Raw genomic sequence first — 22,784 nt, 5'->3', positions numbered from 1 at the left:
CTGCTCTCTACTGATCCACCCCTCCTTCTCCTGAAGCCCTATCGTGGTCCTGCTTCAAACTTAAACTATACTACAGACACCCTGAGAACTGTTCAATTTAACCTACATCCTACATACTCTGTTTTTCATTTTTTTCTCAATTCTTGAACTAAAGGATCTACAATCATAGCACCTTCCTTCCTCAGCTGAAGCCAGCAGTCCTCTCTAACTGAGTGTTTGCCAGCCCTGCCTTTCTGCCTGGCAAGCAGTTGAGCCATAGCAAAGGAAAGCCATCCCATCTTTTACAGATAAGGATGTCCACTTGACATGAGTCACTTGGCGTGTCCACTTCTCTCTTGCGTTTAGGATCCATTTTAAAACTGAGAGACATCAGCCTTCCTGTACCACAGGACCTGCTGATAGTGTTGACTGATAGAGCATTCTTCAATGATTAGTCGGCTGAAAGCAAATGGGCTCTTCCTTTAATGGAGACGCAAATTTTGGATGATGAGCAGTACTACAAATATAGCTTTCAGGACAACAGACATTATTTTACACAAAAATAAATCAACTCTGGATACACAACTGAAGTTTAAACAACAGGCAGTTCAGTCTGGTGTCTCATGAGGTTTTCTGTTCCAGGGGCTTGTTTTGACTGCTCCTCTCCAACCACTTGCCAGTCCTCTTATCTTTGTTTAAAAAAAGACCCTTGAAAGGTCTACTAGCATCAAATCATCCTGTCCCTAAGATAAAACACTCAGTGACCTTTTTCCTTGCATCAAACAGTCTTGGAAAGCTCTGTCTGAGTCTCTCTGTCGCAGAGCTCTGCTCACATTCTATTTATGACATGAACAGAAATGTTTGGTGCAGCGTGAAATAAAAATGTTTTTACCCAGCTAGCCTCCTCTCTCTCACATGTCGACACCTGTCTGCCTTAATCACTACTCAGAATCACATTGCTACTAATCTCAACAAACTGGACTGGTCCAAACCCTCATCTCTTGAATCACTGGAACCTGAAGACATTTGTGGTCTGTACTACAAAGCAGGATTTGTGGTTTTCAGGGTAACTTCAAGTTTACTTCAGGGCTTTCAGTCTCCTAAGAAGCTTGTTTACTTTATATCGGGGTAAAGCACCATGCTAAATGATACTGAATGACTATGAAAGATATAAATCCTCATCACAGGGAATAATGAACCTACGTCAGCTGGTGAAGCCAAACAAAACCAACCTTACATGCAAGAGCAATGTGCTCAGTGTTGTGCAATAGTAGGAGTAGAATTGACGTTGGCTAATTATTAATAATCATGAAATATGATTATTAAAATAACAATTATTTATTAAAAATAATCAAAAATGATAAAGCTATTAAGAACAGTAACACATTTAATTAGAAATGATACGGTTATCCATTAATAATAGTTAAAATAATTAATGAAAACAATACAATTATCAATTAAGAATAATAATCATTGCTTATTGTCGCGGGGCACCACCCTGGTTACAGGGACCAACAAGTCAATCTATAAAATGTCAGTCTCATAATGATAAATGTCAAATCAATAATCTCAATATTTAATATTAATAATTATTTAATTAACAGTGAAGGCTTCTAAGTTCGAGCACAGGCAATCATAATCCAGCTGCAATCACATACATATGCACAAATAATCACAGACTAGAGGTACTTTAATTACAAAAGCGTTTATTAAAGGGGAAATAAAGTTATAATGTTATTCAATGATTCATCATTTTAACAAGCTCCGATATTTCAAAGATAAACACAGCAGCAGCACTTATCACAATTCAGAAAATACATGTAAAAGCGGCGGTCCACCTATGTATGTCTGTCTCGGTGTGTGTGTGTGTGTCTGTGTCAAAGTGTCTCTCTGTGTGTGTCTATGTGTGTGCATGTGAAATACAGTTAGTGTTATTTAACGATTCATCATTTTAACAAACTCCCATATTTCAAAGATAACAACAGCAGCCGCTTATCACAATTTAGAAAACACATGTATTCTTCTATGTGTATCTGTGTGTGTGTATCTGTCTGTGTCTATCAATGTGTCTCTGTGTCTATCAATGTGTCTCTGTGTCTGTGTGGGTGTGGGTGTGTGTGGGTGTGTGTGAGTGTGTGTGAGTGTGTGAGAGAGCGAGAGCGAGAGAGAAAAAGAAGGGGGCGTGGCGATGACGCAGTCACGTGGTGACGTCACATCTAAGATGGCGGCCGATCATGATTCGTGGAATCAAGGCCTAAAAACTTTTATGATTTTAGAGCCAGAATGGGAGGAGAGGGAGAGAGGAGGCATGGCAGTAATGGACTCAAAATGGTGGTTTAACTTGCGTTATTCAAAATGGAGTCTATGTCAATGACACCATGTGGCCGGAGCTCACACTGGTGGTCGTCAAATGAATTACACAAAGGGATTTTCAGACAAAGAGAATTCTTTGTCTCTGCTTTGGCGTTCGGCCGCATGGCTCCCAGATGTGTCCAGCCTCTCTGAATATAGATTTAACTATGTTACATGAACTGTATTCTAAATACAGATCGGATGTGCAAATAAACAGGTTTAGAAGAAAAGAGAAAGAGAGAGAGAGAGATCAGGAAACAGTCAGAGACAACTACTAGCGAAGCAGGCAGTCCAGTTACGTGAGATTTATCTTTTAACAGATGTAAATCTCCGCACAATATCTCTGACGGTAACATGTTAAAAGGAAGCGACGGCTCATTACCGTGCGCTTCTCAAAAACACAGTAGACAAAGGAACCGGATGTGACGTCTCGGTCCGCCGTGTAACGGCTAAAAACAGATCAGCGATCTACAAACAAACATACAATCAAACAAATGACACGCTAAGTATTCAAACTAGTCTCTGCCCAGACAATCAAGCCTCTTACTGTGACCTCTGCGGTGTTGCTTGCGGGGCGCGGATTTCCGGGAGTCCAGTGAATGTCTCGTTAAACCTCAGGATGCGTGCGAACGGGCGAATTCCTGGAAAACAAATCAGTGTCCTGGCCTCTTAAGCGGTGCTCCGGTGGGTCTCGCGGTTGCAACGGAGATCAGTGCTGGGCCGAATCGAGCAAACTTCTCTTGCTCTTGGAACGGAATTCGGCTTCTTCTCTTCTCTGATGGGATTCAGCTTCGTCTCTTCTGCAGGGATGAACAGCGGTTGACGCAGCTGTGGATTTGGAAAGAAAGTCTCTGAGCTCGGCGAGCGAGCGAGCAAGTTCCTGTGCACGGCCTTTTCAAGTTAAAAACAAAAATAGTCTATCAAAGTAAGATCAAACTTAAGATAAAAGACAATGAAAGAAATGAAAGAAAATAACTCTGGTTGCCCCCTTTAGCAACTAAATCATCTGGAAAGACCCGGAGGGGTCTGTTGACGTCTTCAGAGCAGGGAAAATGGCAGCGATTATTGATGTCTCGGCACTCTTATACCACCTGAGGACTTCCTGCTTCCTCCAGAAGTGGTCACAGGGTTCAGTTGGCTCTCAGCCAATGAGAATGTCAGGATTCCGACCTTAGTGGGCGGGGCTTGGAACTCAGCGGGGGTCCTGAAGGCTCTTCAGGACATTTTCCAACCACCAGGGGGAGATTCTCAGGCCTGCTGGAGAATGTTTTCCCTCCAAAAGTTTTAATCCTTTGTCCTCACCGTCGGCTCCAGGCTGTCTGAGGAAGGTGTGAATTAAGACTGAAAACTGGCCAAACTGGTTTCAGCTTGGCCCCAAGTATTTACAACCCACTGTTTGGTCCTCACTGGGGAGTCTACCCCAACATCAGAGTACCACAGACTGTCTGCATCAGTTGGTCATTTAGCAGCTGTAATTATGTTTATTTTTGTTAAGATGCATTTGTATTATAGTTTTATCCTTGTTAAGAAATGTGCAGGACTGCTGCCAGTAAGGCTGAACAATTAAAGTAAAAATCATGAATCTAGTTTAATTTGGTCAATGTTGTCATCATAATATAATAGATTACTCATTGAATTTAGAGACATCATGCAAGTTAAACTCATAGTGGTGTGCTGCAGTTGTGTTGTTGTTGCTGGAGGTTGGTTGACACAGCTTGGTATTGCGTTATACATTTGCACAGTGCATAAAGTTAAATTTCACATCCTGTTATGTATTTTATAAGTCTGGCCATGATATATAAACCGATTTTGATACATGAGAGTTATCTTGCCAGGGGGCTTTTTTCTTTGAAATTTTGTAGTGGGCGCTATCAAACTATTTTGCCATTATCATATGCAAAACCCATATTGGAATTAAAGATTTGTCATTTCCGCTTTGTTCGCCATGTTCTCATGTATGTTTAGCCTCCCAGATAATGCTATCAACTGTAAAAAATATGGTCAACATTCGCTGTGTTGCCATATCAACAGCGTTCAACAAAAATGGCCAACATTCACAAGATATTTTCATCCCATTTTAAGCATCTGGTCTTATCCGGCCTTCTCATCCCCCAAGTTTTGTGCAGTTTGGACAATATATTGTAGTCATTTAGGAAGAAATTCCTGCGTCAAGGCAAAATTTCTAGCTGATCCAAATAATCCTTTTCGTACGTTTCGTACATTACATTAAAAATGGTTGACTTCCTGTTGGGTTTAGGGCAGTGGTCACCAACCTTTTCGAGCCCAAGATCACTTTTCAATTCTGAATGTAAGCCGAGATCTACCACCCTGATATCTTCCCAAAAAAACACTTAGGAGATTCATATTTATTATTTAGGGAATTTCTGTTAAAGGCTCAATGTACGAGCATAAATATACACAAATAATTATTGTAATGCAACTTTATCTATTCAATGCACAATATTCACATTCATATCAATTTTTATTATAAGCATCTGTTCAATGCACAATATGTAGCTTCACAGTTCAACAATATGTTTTGCAGAGGTGCTGTCACTGCAGATAAATGTTTTTACATATAGGCTATGACTTGAATATGACCATAAATATTCCTTATATAAAAGTAGTCCCTTGTGCTCAAATAAGTACTATTCAGATTGAAGCTGCGAATTTTCTGCTAATGCAAATATTTCACAATAAAACCCCTTTTCTTAAACAAAGGAATGGATCGGTCAACAGAAACATTGGGTTGCTTTTATTTTGAAATGCATACAGGAAGTCTTGCAACCAGTTCATTTTGTGACATAAATTCAACAGATATTCCTTGAAACTCAGGTGAAAGATTCTTTCATCCACTTTGAAATTCTGCTGTGAACCACAATTTGTATATATCTATGACACAAACGTATTTACAACCGCAGTCAGTGAATCCAGAAAGTTCGGGGATCGACAGTGAAAGCTTCAATGAAAACTCACAAGATTCATTATTTCTCATCAACCATGTCTAAAGGGTCTTCTTACCAAATTTCAGCTTGATCTGGTCAACCTGCTACATGGAGTAAATCCCACTATAAAACATGTCATTTCTTCTTGCCAATAGGGGGTGCTATGACCATGACTGAATATTAGCATGAAGATGTGTTCAGGCTAGGACTCTCTCAAACATGTGTAGTTTGGTGCAGATTAGATCATGTACACTGAAGATGGCAAACATTCAAATTCGACACCATGTAACTTACACACCCTCTGACAAAAACTCAGGAAGACTGCTAGAGGCTGCGGAGAGGCGGTGGTCTAGTGGCAGAAACTTGGACTATGGGCAGAGAAGGTCTCTGGTTCGACTCCACGGAGAGACAACATAAGGCGAACCTGGATTGATCTGTCCAAAAATCCAAGAGGATTCTCCCTACCCTGTCTAGTGCCCTTGAGCAAGGCACCTCAACCCCCCCAACATCTGCTCCCCGAGCGCCGTACATGGTCGCTCACTGCTCTGTGTGTCCTGCACCAGACGGGTCAAAAGCAGAGGTTACATTTCCCTACCTGCATGAGTGTGCCTTTGCATGTCTGTGCATGTGTTTGGGACTAATAAAAGCATCTTAATCTTAATCATCAATGTGTTTAGATTGCACCGAAGGAATTTGAAGTTGATCTGATTAATCCTCTAGGACAGGGGTTTTCAACCAGGGGTCCGCGGCCCCCTGATGGTCCGCGACGGCATTGCAGGGGTCCGCGAAATTCGCTTTGATATTTCAACACATTTCCAGATTACTCTTGAATATCGTGAAAAATATTTAAAATAAGAGAAATATGTCTAAAATAATATAAATATAATAAGGGGAACCTTGAAACCGGCTTGGGGCTAGAAAATGCAAGTAGTTCTCCCCTGTGCTTGTGTGTTAAAGGTAGATGTCGAAGAGCTGTTGAGCTAGGTAGAAAAATTCTCAGGAGGTCTTGGAGATGTAGTTTGTATGATGGGAATTTTTATTTTACCAAAAAGAAGGCCCAAAAGGGCAGAATTAATAATGAAAATATTAAATAAAACAAAAGAGCGAAAAACAAATACTTTGTAATAAGAAAAATGTATTGGCATAATAGCCAATACAATCAATTGCAATAACAGTCAACTTTATCAAGTTCGCTTGTTGAGAAACAATTTCTTAGGAGAGCTCTAGACACACACACACACAGAAGTACTACTCACGCAGTAGGTGGGATTTGCTGCTGTTGATCATGAGGTTAAACTTAAGTAGGCCTCAATTGTTTGTGTGATATTGTATAATTATCATTTGTGACATATTCTGCATTACTTTGTCATCTTCCCTCTTCAGTTGTAGTCCCAGTTTATGTTGATTGTTATTGATCACCGTTACTTTAACATTCTCTCAACATGTAAGCTACATGTCTGTACATTTACTACTGCAACTGTCTTTAGTTCCTGCTTGTTCTTGGGGCATTTTCCCTTTAGTTTTGTCTTCAGCAAGTGAAATGCATGCTCAATTGGATTCAGGTAAGGTGATGACTTGGGCATAGCATAACATTCCACTTCTTTGCCTTAAAAATTCTTTGGTTTCTTTTGCAGTATGCTTCGGGTCATTGTCCATCTGCACTGTAAAGCGCCGTCCAATGAGTTCTGAAGCATTTGGCTGAATATGAGCAGATAATATTGCACAAAACACTTCAGAATTCCTCCTACTGCTTTTGTCAGCAGTCACATCATCAATAAATATAAGGGAACCAATTCCATTGGCAGCCATACATGCCCGCGCCATAACACTACCTCCACCATGCTTCACTGATGAGGTGGTATGCTTTGGATCATGAGCAGTTCCTTCCCTTCTCCATACTCTTCTCCTCCCATCATTCTTGTACAAGTTGATCTTTGTCTCATAGGATGTTGTTCCAGAACTGTACAGGGTCTTTTAGATGTTTTTTGGCTAACTCTAATCTGGTCTTCCTGTTTTTGAGGCTCACCAATGGTTTACATCTTGTGGTGAACCCTCTGTATTTACTCTGGTGAAGTCTTCTCTTGATTGTTGTCTTTGACACAGATACGCCTTCCTCCTGGAGAGTGTTCTTGATCTGGCCAACTGTTGTGAAGGGTTTTTTCTTCACCAGGGAAATAATTCTTCTGTCATCCACCAAAGTTGTTTTCCGTGGTCTTCTGGGTCTTTTGGTGTTGCTGAGCTCACTCATGTTTTTTTTTTCTTTTTATAAATGTCAATCAATCAATCAATCAAATTTTATTTGTATAGCCCATATTCACAAATTACAATTCATCTCATAGGGCTTTAACAGGGTGTGACATCCTCTGTCCTTAACCCTCAGCAAGAGTAAGGAAAAACTACAAAAAACCCTTTTAACAGGGTAAAAATATGTAGAAACCTCAGAGAGAGCCACATGTGAGGGATCCCTCTCCCAGGACGGACAGAAGTGCAATAGATGCCACGTGCAGGAGAACATCATCAATATTCAAAGTCTCTAGCAGCATTGATGAAGCACAGTCCATGCTCAGCAACCATCTAGACCACGATCCACCATCCAGACCAGACGCCACTTCAGTCCTCAGTCACCGTCCACCGCCGCCCACCAGGAGGACCCATCACAAGCCACCACTGCGGTCCTGGTCCACCGCCCGTGCCCAATGCCAACGCGACACAGGGTCCGCCACCAGCACCACGATCAGCCCACATGACTCAGAATCCGCCACACTGGATCCAACACCGCGACCCCCGGTGCGCGATCCACAAACCGTAATCCATGGTGCGGCCACAGAGGCCCTGGATCTGCGGGTGATAAAGCAAAGGGATTCCGGGGAAGGGGGATAGGGATGGAGAAGAGGAAGGAGAAGCTGGAAAGAGAAGCTCCGTGTGTCATGTGTCATAAAATAGAACAAGTAACGTTCTGGCGCACTAATTAGCTCTAACTATAAGCTTTATCAAAAAGAAAGGTTTTGAGCCTACTTTTAAACGAACAGATGGTGACTGCCTCCCGAACTGAAAGTGGTAGATTATTCCACAGCCGAGGGGCTTGATGGCTAAAAGCTCTGGCTCCTACTCTACTTTTAGAGAATTTAGGGACGACAAGTAGGCTTGAATTCTGGGAGCGGAGTGCTCTAGTGGGTTTATAAGGTATTAACAGCTCTTTAAGGTATAAAGGCGCTATATTATTAAGGGCCTTGAAGGTGAGGAGGAGAATTTTAAATTCTATTCTAGATTTAACTGGAAGCCAGTGTAGCGATGCTAATATTGGAGAAATGTGCTCTCTTCTCTTTGTTCTCGTCAGGACACGTGCTGCAGCATTTTGGACAAGCTGTAGAGTCTTTAACGACTTCCTGCTGGAGCCTGATAATAATGAATTACAATAGTCCAGTCTCGATGTAACAAAGGCGTGGACTAGTTTTTCTGCATCTTTTTGTGAAAGGACATGTCTAATTTTTGAAATATTACGCAAGTGGAAAAAAGCGGTCCTAGAAATTTGTTTTAAGTGACTATTAAAGGATAAATCAGGATCGAAGATCACTCCCAAGTTCCTGACTGTTTCATTTGAAGCAAGGGCAATGTCGTCTAGCGCAGCTATATCATTAGATAATGCATCTCTAAGGTGTTTGGGGCCAAGTATTATAACCTCTGTTTTGTCTGAGTTTAATAAGAGAAAATTGCGGGTCATCCAGGTTTTTATGTCCTTGAGACATGTTCGAAGTTTAGTTAATTGATTACTTTGTTCAGGTTTTATTGACAAATATAACTGGGTGTCATCCGCATAGCAGTGGAAATTTACCGAGTGTGTCCTGATAATGTTTCCTAGTGGAAGCATATATAATGAGAATAAAATTGGGCCGAGCACAGAGCCCTGTGGAACACCATGATTAACTTTGGTGCGCACAGATGACTCATCATTAATTTGCACAAATTGGGAGCGATCAGAAAAATACGATTTAAACCAGTTAAGGGCGGTTCCATTAATGTTAATTAACTGTTTTAGTCTTTGTAATAAAATTTGATGGTCAATTGTGTCGAATGCTGCACTGAGATCTAACAGAACGAGGACAGACACAAGTCCCTGATCTGAGGCTATTAAAAGGTCATTAGTGACTTTTGCCAAGGCTGTCTCTGTACTGTGATTGGCTCTAAACCCCGATTGAAAGTCTTCATATATATTATTTTCCTGGAGAAACTCACACAGCTGATTGGCTACCACTTTTTCTAAGATTTTAGAAATGAAGGAGAGGTTAGATATTGGTCTGTAATTGGCTAAAACCTCTGGGTCTAGGGTGGGTTTTTTGAGTAGGGGTTTGATGACAGCTATTTTAAAAGACTGTGGTACATAACCTGATGATAATGACAGATTGATAATGTTAAGTAACAAACTATCAATTAGGGGCAGAATGTCTTTAAGTAAGTTGGTAGGAATGGGATCTAAGATACAGGTTGTTGGTTTAGAACCTGAGATTAATTTGGTAAACTGATCACGGGTGATCAGAGAGAAGCTGTCTAAGTAATGGGTAGGATTCTCAGCCGTTTCTGAGATCTCTGTTGTTAGGAGGGTATTAGTGCCAATTGAGGGCAGGAGATTGTTGATTTTATTTCTAATAGTTTGAATTTTACTTTTAATGTACCAAACAGTTGATTTCGCCACACCTAATGTTTCTGATATCTCTCTGATAGGTTTGTTTTGATTATTCAGCATAATGATGGCTTGCTTCACTGATAATGACAGCTCTTTGGACTTCATATTAAGAGTTGACAGCAAAAGATTCCAAACACAAATACCTCACTTGAAATTTATTCTAGACCTTTTATCTGCTCCTTGTCAATGTAATAACGAGGAAATAACACACACCTGTCCATGGAGCAGCTGAGCAGCCAATTGTCCAATTACTTTTGGTCCCTTAAAAAGGGGGGTGCCACATATAAAATGTGTTGTAATTCCTACACTGTTCACTTGATTTGGATGTTAATACCCTCAAATAAAGCTGAAAGTCTGCCCTTAAAGCACATCTTTAAGGTGTCAATGTCCAAATATTTATGGACCTAACTGTATATATTGACGTACATATGGTTCTGAGATGCAGTACAACTACAAATTGCATAAAATTTAGTTTTCAATTCTTAAGCACTGAAAATCAACTGTTTTTGTTTTTTACACATTTTTGTAGATTTATTTGAGGTTTTTAAATCAAACCAAAATGGAAAACGAAATGTTAAAACTTCCTTCTATCAACGCACACACACACACGTAGTCACGCGCTCACTTAGGCACATCAGTGGGCCGCGAATTACTTTCTAGTCAGAATGGTGGTCCCTGGGACAAAACCAGTCATAAACCCCTGCTGTATGATCAAAGTATGATGTGTATGAATCATCAAAAAAGACCACTTAATCGAAATGGCTTTCTTCCTGTTGGGTTTGACATATGGGTCCACAGACACTTGTAAGTCTGGGCATTATATAGATGTCCAACGATTTTCATTGGACATTTCCTATACATCAGAAAATTTACAAAGTTTCACCGACAGTTACGCATCTTAAGGCTAAATAATATGCGATTCATTTGCAGTGTAAAATTTACAAAAGTCGACAGGGTCCTCATGCAGCCGCTGCTCAGGCCCTAATAAATCCTTTTGGTGCCCATGTTTACAGATTAGAGTGTCTCACTTTAACCCTGATGTCCTGGCTGAGCCCGTCATGTTACATCTCGTGTTGTGTGACAGGTTAACTGCTTGCACCCAAAATGTTAGACTTTTTTGTCAATATGTTTAAATACGTTTCATATAATCTGTAGAGTGAATTAAATAAATTCACGGTGTAAATGGGGCGGTGTGGCCTAGGTGGTAGAGCGGGCGTTCTCCCACACGAAGGTTGCCGTTTCAAACCCCACTTTCCCCCATCTGCATGCCGAAATATCTTTGGCAAGATACTGAACCCCTAAATGGCCCCTCATAAATGCTGAGTGTACTAAAAATGTAAGTCGCTTTGGACAAAAGCTTCAGCTAAATGACATGTGATGTGATGAATAAACATAAAGTAAACTTCAGGAACTGTATTTTCCTAATAACTTTGATTATTGATTGGCGAATATGAGCTATAGAAATACAATAAGAACAATTGATTGATTGGTATTTATTGTTCATGTGTAAAGTGAGAGCAGGTCAGTGGGGGATGAGAAGGCCGGATAATATACAATGAGGCCTATAATGTACGTCTGCCCTGATTGTGAAGCAGTGGAGGCAATAATTGTGCTGCGGCAAGCCGCTGTAGTCTCCTGACGTTTAGTTGAGTGAACTAGCCTGACTGCATATCTGAAAGATTTCCTTGGTATGAACTTGCTTCGTAGTATAGATGAGTTGAGTTGAGAGAGAGAGAGAGAGAGAGAGATTACTCCTAGAAAATTGTTTACTTTCCCAGGGTCAGGTGTTGCAGGATTGTTGGGACCTAGTATTTGTGAACTATAGGTGGGCCTATATGTTTAGCCAAATCCTGCAACCACATGGAGACAAAGGAGAACTTCCAGAGCTCAGTCTCCCAGGGTGCTTCAAATTCACACCTAGGTTTTAACCTACCACTGGACACAACTTTCAACCACTATTGATCAAGTCTGACCAGCAGATGCACAACAACAGGAGCCACAACCATCAAGACCACTTCACTGGACTTCAAACAGTACCTCAAAGAGGACCTTTTCCCATTTTCATGAACTGGTAACAGAACTGGGGTAATTAGACTAGGCTATGCAAAGGACTGTTGAATTATATTCACGTAATGTTTTATAAGTTTGATTTGTGTTGTTGTGATGTTCAATAATTTCCCAAATTGGGATCAATAAAGATAATCTATCAATCTATTTAGTAATGTTATTTAAAAGCAAATGTTTTTTTATGTTATGCTCTTCATAGAATACGCATGCACTTAACTACTTTCTCTGACCTGGCACCAACACCTCACACACTCATCTACCGAGGTGGTCTTTTGTTTCATTCTGGCCAGCCGCCATTTTGAAACTCATTCACTAACTCACACATACACACACACGCACACACACACACACACACTCATACTCACATACACATCTGCATATCTATATATAGTAATTACGCCTAGTTTGTGTGGTTAATTATTAATTTTATTATTAATATGATCAGTTTTCCAAATTTGTAGTTAGAACTTTCATGAGACGTAGTCAATAAATTGGCTATAATGCCCCGAGGCAGCTTTAATGTCAATTAAAGTCATTATTTAATATTAATAATCTTAATTTTAAATAACATCAAATAATTTTCTTCCAAATTTATTGACTGCCGAAGCCACACCATTTAATGGTGCCACACACAAGGTCTAATAATCCCAGCAGGATCATGATGATGAGGTTGTACAGGTAAAGCCTTAAGCCAGTGGTTCTTAAACTTTTCTGTCAGAATATTTTTTATGCCCCACCCTCTCCCCAGCCCCAACAAAATTGGCCAATGTGTATTTACATAACATACACATGAACATTAAATCCGCATAACTTTCAGGAATTTAAAAAAAAAAAATTGTTTCAAACAACTTTTTGTGACCTTTGTGACTCTTTATTTCAAAGAATAGTCCCATAACATTGCTTAAATTCAACTTAATTGAAGTACTTTTGGGGACATTAATCACTACATTCCTCTATCAGTCTGTACTTTTTCAATAACAGAGAAAACATTTATTCAATTATAATCACTTTGTTACAAACATGATAAAGCTCAACCAAAAATAACACATGCATGTGACTGTGGTGTAAGAGTCTTCTTAATTTGTTTGGTCTCATAGAGTTTTCAGACATAAAATCAACACTGGTATCTCCTCATGTCCTACCCCATTGACTGTGAACCCAACAGTAAGACAGGCGTCATCGTTTTGATTTTTGAACACCGTCTCTTGTTTGTCCCTGACTGGCTTCTTCACATGAAAGAGCTCGGATCTCACTAATCTACACTAATCTAAACCCACCCTAGACCTAGAGGTTTTAGCCCATTACAGACCAATATCTAATCTCCCCTTCATGTCTTATATCTTAGAAAAAGTTGTAGTCAATCAGTGTGAGTTTCTCCAGGAAAATAATATATATGAAGACTTCAGTCTGAGTTCAGAGTCAATCACAGCACAGAGAAAGCCTTAGCAAAAGTCCCCAATGACCTTCTAATAGCTTCAGATCAGGGACTTGTGTGTGTCCTCGTTCTGTTAGATCTCAGTGCAGCATTCAACACATTTGACCATCTCTGATCCTGATTTGTCCTTTAATTCACACCTAAAACAAATTTCTAGGACAGCCTTTTTTCTACTTGCGTAATATCTCAAAAATGTCCTTTCACAAAAAGATGCAGAAAAACTAGTCCACGCCTTTGTTACATCGAGACTGGACTATGGACTAGATTCATTACTATCAGGCTCCAGAAGTAAGTTGTTAAAGACTCTAAAGCTTGTCCAAAATGCTGCAGCACGTGTCCTGACGAGAACCAGGAAAAGAGAGCACATTTCTCCAGTATTAGCTTCGCTACACGGTTAAATCTAGAATAGAATAAAAAATTCTCCTCCTCAACCTCAAGGCCCTGAATAATATGCCGCCATTTTACCTTAAAGAGCTGTTAGTACCTTATCAAGTAGGAGCCAGAGCTTTCAGCCATCAAGCTCCTCTCCTGTGGAATATCTACCACTTTCAGTTCGGGAGGCCGACACCATCTGTACCTTTAAGAGTAGGCGCAAAACCTTCCTTTTTGATAAAGCTTATAGTTAGAGCTAATTAGTGCGGCAAAACGTTACTTTTCCTATGTTCTAAAATAGGAATCGTTTAGTTAAAAAATGCATAGAGGTATTGATGGCCAGTGTTGCCACAGTTACTTAGCTACTTTACAGATTATTTGATTTTAAAAGTAACCTAGTTACTTTACAGATTACTTGATTTTAAAAGTAACTAAGTTAGATTACAAGTTACTTTATTAGTTACATTCAGCAGCTGACGACAACACCCCCGCCGCCTCAATATAAAAATGACAACCGGTTTTACCAACAGTCACTTTATTAGAAGTCGCCGGAGGGGGCCCCCCGCGGGAACGGAGGGTTCCCCCCAGTGGGCGCCGTTGCTGAGTTGATCCGTGAGAAGGGACTGACTTCTCGCGGAAGTACGGCGGTCGCACCATGGATTACGATTTGTGGATCACGCATCAGAGGTCACAATGGTGGATCCAGTACGGCGGATTCTATATCGTGCGGGCTGATCGTAGTGGTAATGGCGGATCCTGTGTCACATTGGCATCATATAATGGTGGTGGACCATGACTGAGGCGGCAGCTGATGATGGATCCTAATAAGCGGCAGTTGACAAAGACTGTGGACTATAGTGGATCCGATCTTGATGGTGGATCATGATTTTGCTGTCTGCTGACCATAGACTATGATTGCAGCAGGACTGCTGGACATATAGTATTGAAGTTATCCTTCAAAGTGTTTACCCTCATCAATGATGCTAAAAACTTTAATCTTGATGTTGTGCAATAGTAGTAGTAGATTTGACATTGGCTAATTATTAATAATCATGAAATATGATTATTAAAATAAAAAATATGTATTAAAAATAATTAAAAATTATAAAGCTATTAATTAAGAATAGTAAAATAATTAATTAGAATTGATACAGTTATCCATTAATAATAGTTAAATAATTAATGAAAACAATAAAATTATCAATTAAGAATAATACAATCTGTAATCATTGCTTATTGTTGCGGGGCACCACCCTGTTTACAGGGACCAACGAGTCAATCTTTAAATATCAGTATCAAGTGATATACGTTATATTAATCTCAATATTCAATATTAATGATTATATAATAAACAATGAAGGGTGGTAACATTCGAGCACAGGCTATAGTAATCCAGCTGTATTCACATACATATGTACAAATAATCACAGAAATACAAATACTTTAATTACAAAAGTATTTATTAAAGGGAAATAAAGTTAATGTTATTTCATGATTTTTCATTTAAGGCTCTTTAAATCTAGATTTTTCTATGCCACATGAAATTTGTAAGTGTAGGTCGGGACGTGTGTAAAAACAGGTTTAGGAGAAAAGAGAGAGGGAGAGAGGGAGAGATAGAGAGAGATCAGGAAAGCTCTCAAACCATCGTCAGAGACAAACTTCCAGCGAAGCAGGCAGTCCAGTTACATGAGATTTATCTTGTAGCAATCCCCCAAAAGATGGTCAAGACTTCACTGATGTTCTTGGTCGTTTATTAAATCGTCCTTATCCATGTACACGTTAATAAAATAAAACAACTCAGACACACCGTAAGAAAATTGTCCTTTTTTTGGCGGTTGCTAAAAACATAGCCTTCCGTTGCAACGCTGACGTCATCACCGCCCGACTCTGCCGGAACCCTTTCAAAATAAAATCATCTAACATGTTTACAAAATAAAATAAAAGAGACACTTCTGTGATATATAAACAATAACACACAGTTGGAGTGTTTTGTATCAAATAACAACAACAACGAACAATGTCACACATACAACATCAGTGCACCTTGCAAGCACAGCTCAAGTAGATTCCAACAGTAGAACCAACTTCTGCACTGGACGCTCCAACACAGAAAGTCCACCAGAGCGTTCACCCTTAACGCTCAAATTCTTATCTCCCACTGAGATTTTCACCTTCCTCACAAGCCCATCTTTTCCACTGACAGTCTCTAAAACCCTGGCAAGTCTCCATTCACCTCTAGGCAACAATACATCAACGTCCATCACAATATCTCCAACTTGAAGATTTCTTCTTGCAGTGTGCCAACGCTGCCTTGTGATGATGTTGTGAAGATATTCCTGTCTCCAGCGACTCCAGAACTGCTCTGCCAGGAACTGCACACAACGCCATCTTTTTGCTCCATACAGGTCCTGTCTGGGGAATATGCCAGGTGGAGGCAGTGCTGTGCTGGATTTCATTTGAAGAAGATGATTTGGGGTCAATGGTTCCAGGCTGTTAGGACTGTTCAAATTATCCACAGTGAGGGGTCGACTGTTGACTATGGCCATGGCTTCGTAGAATAGGGTCCGTAGAGAAGCGTCGTTGAGTCTGTCTTTGGCGATTAAAAGAGTGGCATTCAGAACACTCCTGACTGTTCTTATTTGGCGTTCCCATACGCCACCTGCATGACTGGAGTGGGGGGCATTCATGACAAAGTCACACTGCTTTTCTGACAAAAACATTCTGAGTCGCTGAGTATCAAGTTCCTTCAAAGCTGCTTTGAACTCATTCTGTGCCCCAACAAAGTTCGTGCCTTGGTCACAGCGAATTTGACGAACTGCACCTCGAACGGCAATGAAGCATCTCAAGCCGTTGATAAAGCCATCAGTAGACAGATCCTCGAACATTTCAATGTGAATGGCTCGTGAACAAAAACAGGTAAAAAGCAGACCATATCTTTTGTGATGTTTCCTTCCCTCTGTGGTCACAAAAGGTCCAAAGCAGTCCATTCCACAATACGTGAAGGGCGTTGAAGGCTCTACACGTTCCACAGGTAGGTCACTCATTCTTTGGGTCTCTGGTGGTCTCCTGAGTCTGCGACAAGTCACACATTGACGGAGGAATGATGAAACTGCTCTACTCATACCAGGAATCCAATAGCCACTGGATCTGATGTCGTTCATGGTGAAACCTTTTCCCTGATGCTTTACTCTTTCGTGGCAGTGAGCTATTATTAGTGATGTCACATGATGCTCTTTGGGAATGACGATCGGGTGCTTGAAAGAGTCAGAGAAAGTTGAATGGCAGAGTCTTCCTCCCACCTTGAGAAGCCCATCTGTGTCAAGAAATAGATCAAGCCGGTGCAGCTTGTTGTGATGTGGCAGTTCACTTCCTTTTCTCAACAGCTTTATTTCCTTCTCATAGGCCTCGCTTTGCACATTCTGAAGTATAAAATGTTCAGCACATTCCTGTTCACTCACTGAGGCTGGAGCATGTGATCTGACCTTCTTTGCTCGCCGTTGAAGGCGGGCCACAGCCTTGGTGCATTTGGACCATGAAGAACACTTGGAAAGATGATCTCCAAGACTCTTTGTTTCTGTGGTTTTTGTCAGCAGTGTTTGTGCCTTTCTGACTTCTGGATCTCCAATGGACAGATCCAGCATCATATCCTTTGGTGTTGGTAATTCTGGTTCCCAGAGGAACATGGGGCCAGTGAACCAATTAGATGCGATCAGCTTATTTACAGTGCTTCCTCGGGATGCAATGTCTGCTGGATTCTCCTCTGAGGGGACGTAAGCCCATTGCTCTGGGCTCGTTGTGCTGCGAATTTTCTGGATTCGGTTGGCTACAAAGGTGTGAAAGCGACGTGCATCATTCGTTATGTACCTCAAAACCACCTTTGAGTCTGTCCAGAAATACTCCTTGCAATTAGCATAACACAACTCATCCTTTAGCATATTGCTGACTGTGACTGAAACCACTGCTGCAGTTAACTCAAGTCTTGGTATGGAGGTCAACTTTGTTGGAGAAACACGAGCTTTTGCTATAACTAGAGAACAGTGAATCACTCCTTTCTGGTTCTTGGCCCTAAGATAAGTGCACTGACCATATCCACTGGTGCTCGCATCTGAGAAGTGGTGTAACTCCGTTTCGATAACTTCTCCAAAATCAGCAGGTAGGTAACATCGAGCTATGTTTATGTTCACCAAGTTGGCAAAGTCACGTTGCCAGTTCTCCCACCTTGGCTTCAGGACTTCAGGCAGGAGGTCATCCCAGCCGGTACCTTGACGACACATTTCCTGGAGGATTTTCTTTCCAGTGAGGACATATGGTGCTAGAAAGCCCAGAGGATCATATATGGAGGCCACAGTAGACAAAACACCTCTTCGTGTTGCTGGTTGATCTTTCATGGTGTTGCTAAATCTGAAGCTATCCTTCTCTATGCTCCAGAGAATCCCTAACGCTCGTTCTTGTGGCATGTCAGTGAACCTCAGGTCTTTGGTCTTTGTATCTATTGCACATTCTGATGCAGGGAGGCTTTGTAGGACAACATGGCTGTTTGACACAAATTTGTGAAGGCGGAGACCACCTTTGGAGCATATCTCCCTTGCCTCATCTGCCAACTGGATTGCTTTCTCAATAGTGTCTGTGCTTGTGACCCCATCATCCACATAAAAATCCTTTGTGATAAACAGGGATCCTACTGGATGAGAGTGGCTGTTTTCTTTGGCCAGGTATTTAAGCCCGTAATTTGCACAGCCAGGGGATGAAACTGCACCAAACAGATGTACTTTCATCCTGTATTCCTGGGGTTTTGTGTTCACATCTCCATCTCTCCACCACAGGAAACGCAGGTAGTTGCGGTCATCCTCCTGGACATGAAACTGATGAAACATTTTTTCTATGTCACACATCAGAGCGATGGGGTGCTGCCTGAATCTTATGAGGATGCCAGTTAGATTATTGATCAAATCTGGTCCCGGAAGAAGATGTTCGTTTAGGCTTGTGCCGTTGTACTTCGCTGAGCAGTCAAACACAACACGCAGTTTAGTTGGCTTTTTTGGCTGGTAAATGCCATGATGGGGAATATACCATCGCTCACCTTGAGTTCCGTCGTTGTGTATCTCCTCGATATCACCTCTCTCGATGATTTCGTTCATGTATGTTGTGTAGTCTTTCTTGTATTTCTCATCCTTGTCGAATTTTCGTTTTAGATGACTCAGTCGGATTTCAGCAAGCTTTTTGTTATAAGGTAAGTGTGGCCGTTGCTTGAATGGCAGAGGCATCTCATAATGTCCCTTGTCATTTTTCCTTATGGTTCCTTTCAGTTTCTCAAGGAATATGAAATCCTCTTGTGACACAGTCTTGTCTTCTCCTTTTGTGTCCTTAAAGTCTGACTCCAGGATGCTTACAATATCCATTGGTGTTACTGGAGGAAGTTCCTTTACACTGGCTCTGTGACACAGGCTGGATTCTGTTTCATCCAGGCATGGGGTTGAACCTCCAACAATGCTCCAACCTAAATCTGTAAGAATGGCATAGGGCTCGTTATCATTTCCAGATAACACCTGTCTGGGCGCTAATGTTCTTGGACAGTTGTATCCGATCAGAAGTCCTATATCACAATCAAGGAGAGGTGGCATTTCATCGACGATTCCTTCTAGATGACACCATTGCTTTGCTGTTTCATGCGTTGGTATATGATTACGGTTCACTGGAATGTGGTTTTTACTGTATGAAGGAGGAAGATCAATGTGAGAGCTTGAATTGTAGCCTCTTACACGCAGTCCAATTACTCTTTGACTGTTCACAATGGTGTTTTCTCCAAGCATAGTGGTCAGTTTCAGTTTCACAGGGTAGGCATCTGCTTGTAACTCATTGCTTAATTCTTCATCGATGAAGGTGCTGTCACTTTGAGTGTCTAACAATGCATACACAAGCTGCTCCTTAGATGGGTTTTTGGCTGTGGACACCCACACTGGGACGATCATGGAGGTGATGTCTGACTGGCTCCCTCTAGTGACATTAAGTGCTTTTACCACTCTGGTATCATTAGCCGTGTTTGGAGCTGTGTTCAAACTGCATTCAGTCCCCTCTCCACCTGTGTGTGCCCTATAGGTGTAGTCATGGAGACATGTAGGGTGTTTTCTCTTACATACGTCACATGTGTGCCGGTGACGACATTCCCTTGCGTTGTGACCTGGTTTCATACATCCGAAGCACAGCTTTTACTCCATCACATATGATCGTCGCTCCTTCAGAGACTTCTTCGTGAAGTTTGGGCAGCTTGGCAACTGATGCTTGTCATCTTTGCAACACATGCAGGGGGGTTTGGATCTTACACTGTTTGCTCCTGCTTCATTGCTGCTTGTGATGGTTTGCATAGTGAGGACCTTGGCTTTGTTTCCTCTTATTTCCTTGGTGAATTCTCTGTCATGGAGTGTGTTAGATGAGTGAAGAGCATGTAGAGAAGTGACTGGGTTGCATGCTATCTCTGCTTCCATGTTCACAAAGTTAGCAAAGTCTTCAAAGGGAGGAAAATCTTTTCCTTCCATTAGCTTGACTGTGACCTTACGATTCCACCGGGCTGCTAACCAATCAGGGACTTTCTGTATCAACTTTTGGTTTTCTTCACAGTCATTTAATATTTCTAGACCCTTTATATGTGGCATGGCTTGCAGGCAGGCGTTTAAGAAGTCTGAGAATGACCTTAACCCTTCAGCGTCCTTGGAATTTATTTTCGGCCATTTTGACAGCTTCTCCCTGAAAGCTCTTTGGACTAGAAATGGCTGGCCATAGCGTTGGTCTAGCTTTTTCCATGCATCTCCGTATGCTTCATCATCACTGCGGAAAAAGGTGCCTTCAAGGCATTTGTGTGCTGAGCCCGTGACATATTTCTTTAAAAAATGAAGTTTATCAGCTGAAGAGATGCCTTTGCGGTCGATGAGTGACATGAATGAAGCCCTCCATTCAATGTAGAGAATTGGTTCTCCATCAAACACTGTGGGCATCGGCATGGGAGTCTGTTTAATGCGGTGCTCTCTTGGATTGCTTGGGCCAATTGAGACACGTCAGTCTGAGGTGCTGGTGCAACAATGTGAGGGTTCTGCTGGTGATCAGAGGGGATGTAACTGCTTGCTCTGTTGCTTTGCTGGGAGGGCTGAACATCTGGTTCCCTTCTCATTTCTCTGTCGTAGATCATCAGTCTGGCACGAGCAGCCTCCATCTCCTTTTCTGCCTGTAGACGCTCCAATTCAGACCTCTGCATGCTCAATTGCTCTTCCATTGTTCTTATTTTATCCTTCTGTTTTAATTCAACTTGCATCACTTGGTATTGAGCTTCCTTTACAGCTAGTTCTGCAGCTGCATCAACTCTCTTTGCTGCAATGCTCGCAGTTTCAGAGCGGAGACTGGCGCCTGACAGTGAAGCGCTTCCATATACAGAGTAAGCATAGTTATTTGCGTGTAGCTGATGAAGACGCTGCCTTTGGAAGTCTGCATCAAATTCACCGTCTAGTTCTGATAAACGTTCATAAATGACTTTCAACATGTCATTAGTCACGGCTTCACATGAGTCCATCTTACATCTCAGTTCATTGGCTGGTGTGTCATGCACCCTCAGTTCACTGTACACTTTGATGATGTCCTTCATTCCCTTTTCAATGTTTTCTGCCAGTGTAGCCAACTCTGCGTCTGATATGTTGCTCTTCAAGCTTTGTTTGGACTTTCTCATGAGCATTTTCCATTGCTCATAGAGGCTAAGCAGGGGTAATCCATTAGCATCATCCATTTCAACTTGAAGCTCAGCTAGCTGTTCTTCTTTACTTTCAATGTCCTCCTTTATTTCCTTGAGTGACCAACCTTCAGTCTCAGCTTGAAGTAATAAGCCACGACTTTCCTCTATTTTGATCCGTAGTTTCTGCATCTGTTCCTTAATGTCATCCATCTCAGCCATCGTTGTTAAAGCTTCACCAGCGTTGCTGCGTCACGCCGCTCCGTGCCGTCTTTTTCCCGTCTTCTCTCTCCACAGGCAGTGTGTCGCAGCAGGTGAAGGTGAATTTTCTTACTGTAGCAATCCCCCAAAAGATGGTCAAGACTTCACTGATGTTCTTGGTCGTTTATTAAATCGTCCTTATCCATGTACACGTTAATAAAATAAAACAACTCAGACACACCGTAAGAAAATTGTCCTTTTTTTGGCGGTTGCTAAAAACATAGCCTTCCGTTGCAACGCTGACGTCATCACCGCCCGACTCTGCCGGAACCCTTTCAAAATAAAATCATCTAACATGTTTACAAAATAAAATAAAAGAGACACTTCTGTGATATATAAACAATAACACACAGTTGGTTAGTTACATATCTTTTAACAGATGTAAATCTCCGCACAGTATCTCTGACGGTAACACGTAAAAAGGAAGCGCCGGTTTGTTACCGCGCGCTTCTCAGAACACAGTAGACAAAGGAACCGGATGTGACGTCTCGGCCCGCCGTGTAAGACGGCTAAAAACAGATCAGCGATCTACAAACAAACACACTCAAATAAAATGACACGCTAAGTATTTAAACTAGTCTCTGCCCAGACAATAAAGCCTCTTACTGTGACCTCCGCTGTGTTGCTTGCGCGTGGCGCGCGAATTTTCCGGAAGTCCAGCGAATGTCTTGTTGAACCTCAGGATGCGTGCGGACGGGCGGATTCCTGGAAAACAAATGAGTGAAGTCCTGGCCTCTTAAGCGGTGCTCCGGTGGGTCTCGTGGTTGCAACGGAGGTCAGCGCTGGGCCGAATAGAGGGAACTTCTCTTGCTCTTGGAACGGAATTCTGCCTCGTCTCTTCTCTGACGGAATTCTGCCTCGTCTCTTCTGCAGGAATGATCAGCTGTGGATTGTGGAAAGAAAGTCTCTGAGCTCGGCCTGCGAGCGAGTTCCTGTGCGCGGCCTTTTCAAGTTAAAAACAAAAACAGTCTTTCAAAAGAA

Source organism: Platichthys flesus, chromosome 1 (assembly GCF_949316205.1).
Source record: "Platichthys flesus chromosome 1, fPlaFle2.1, whole genome shotgun sequence".
NCBI lineage: Eukaryota > Metazoa > Chordata > Actinopteri > Pleuronectiformes > Pleuronectidae > Platichthys > Platichthys flesus.
This window is presented reverse-complemented; position numbering follows the sequence as displayed.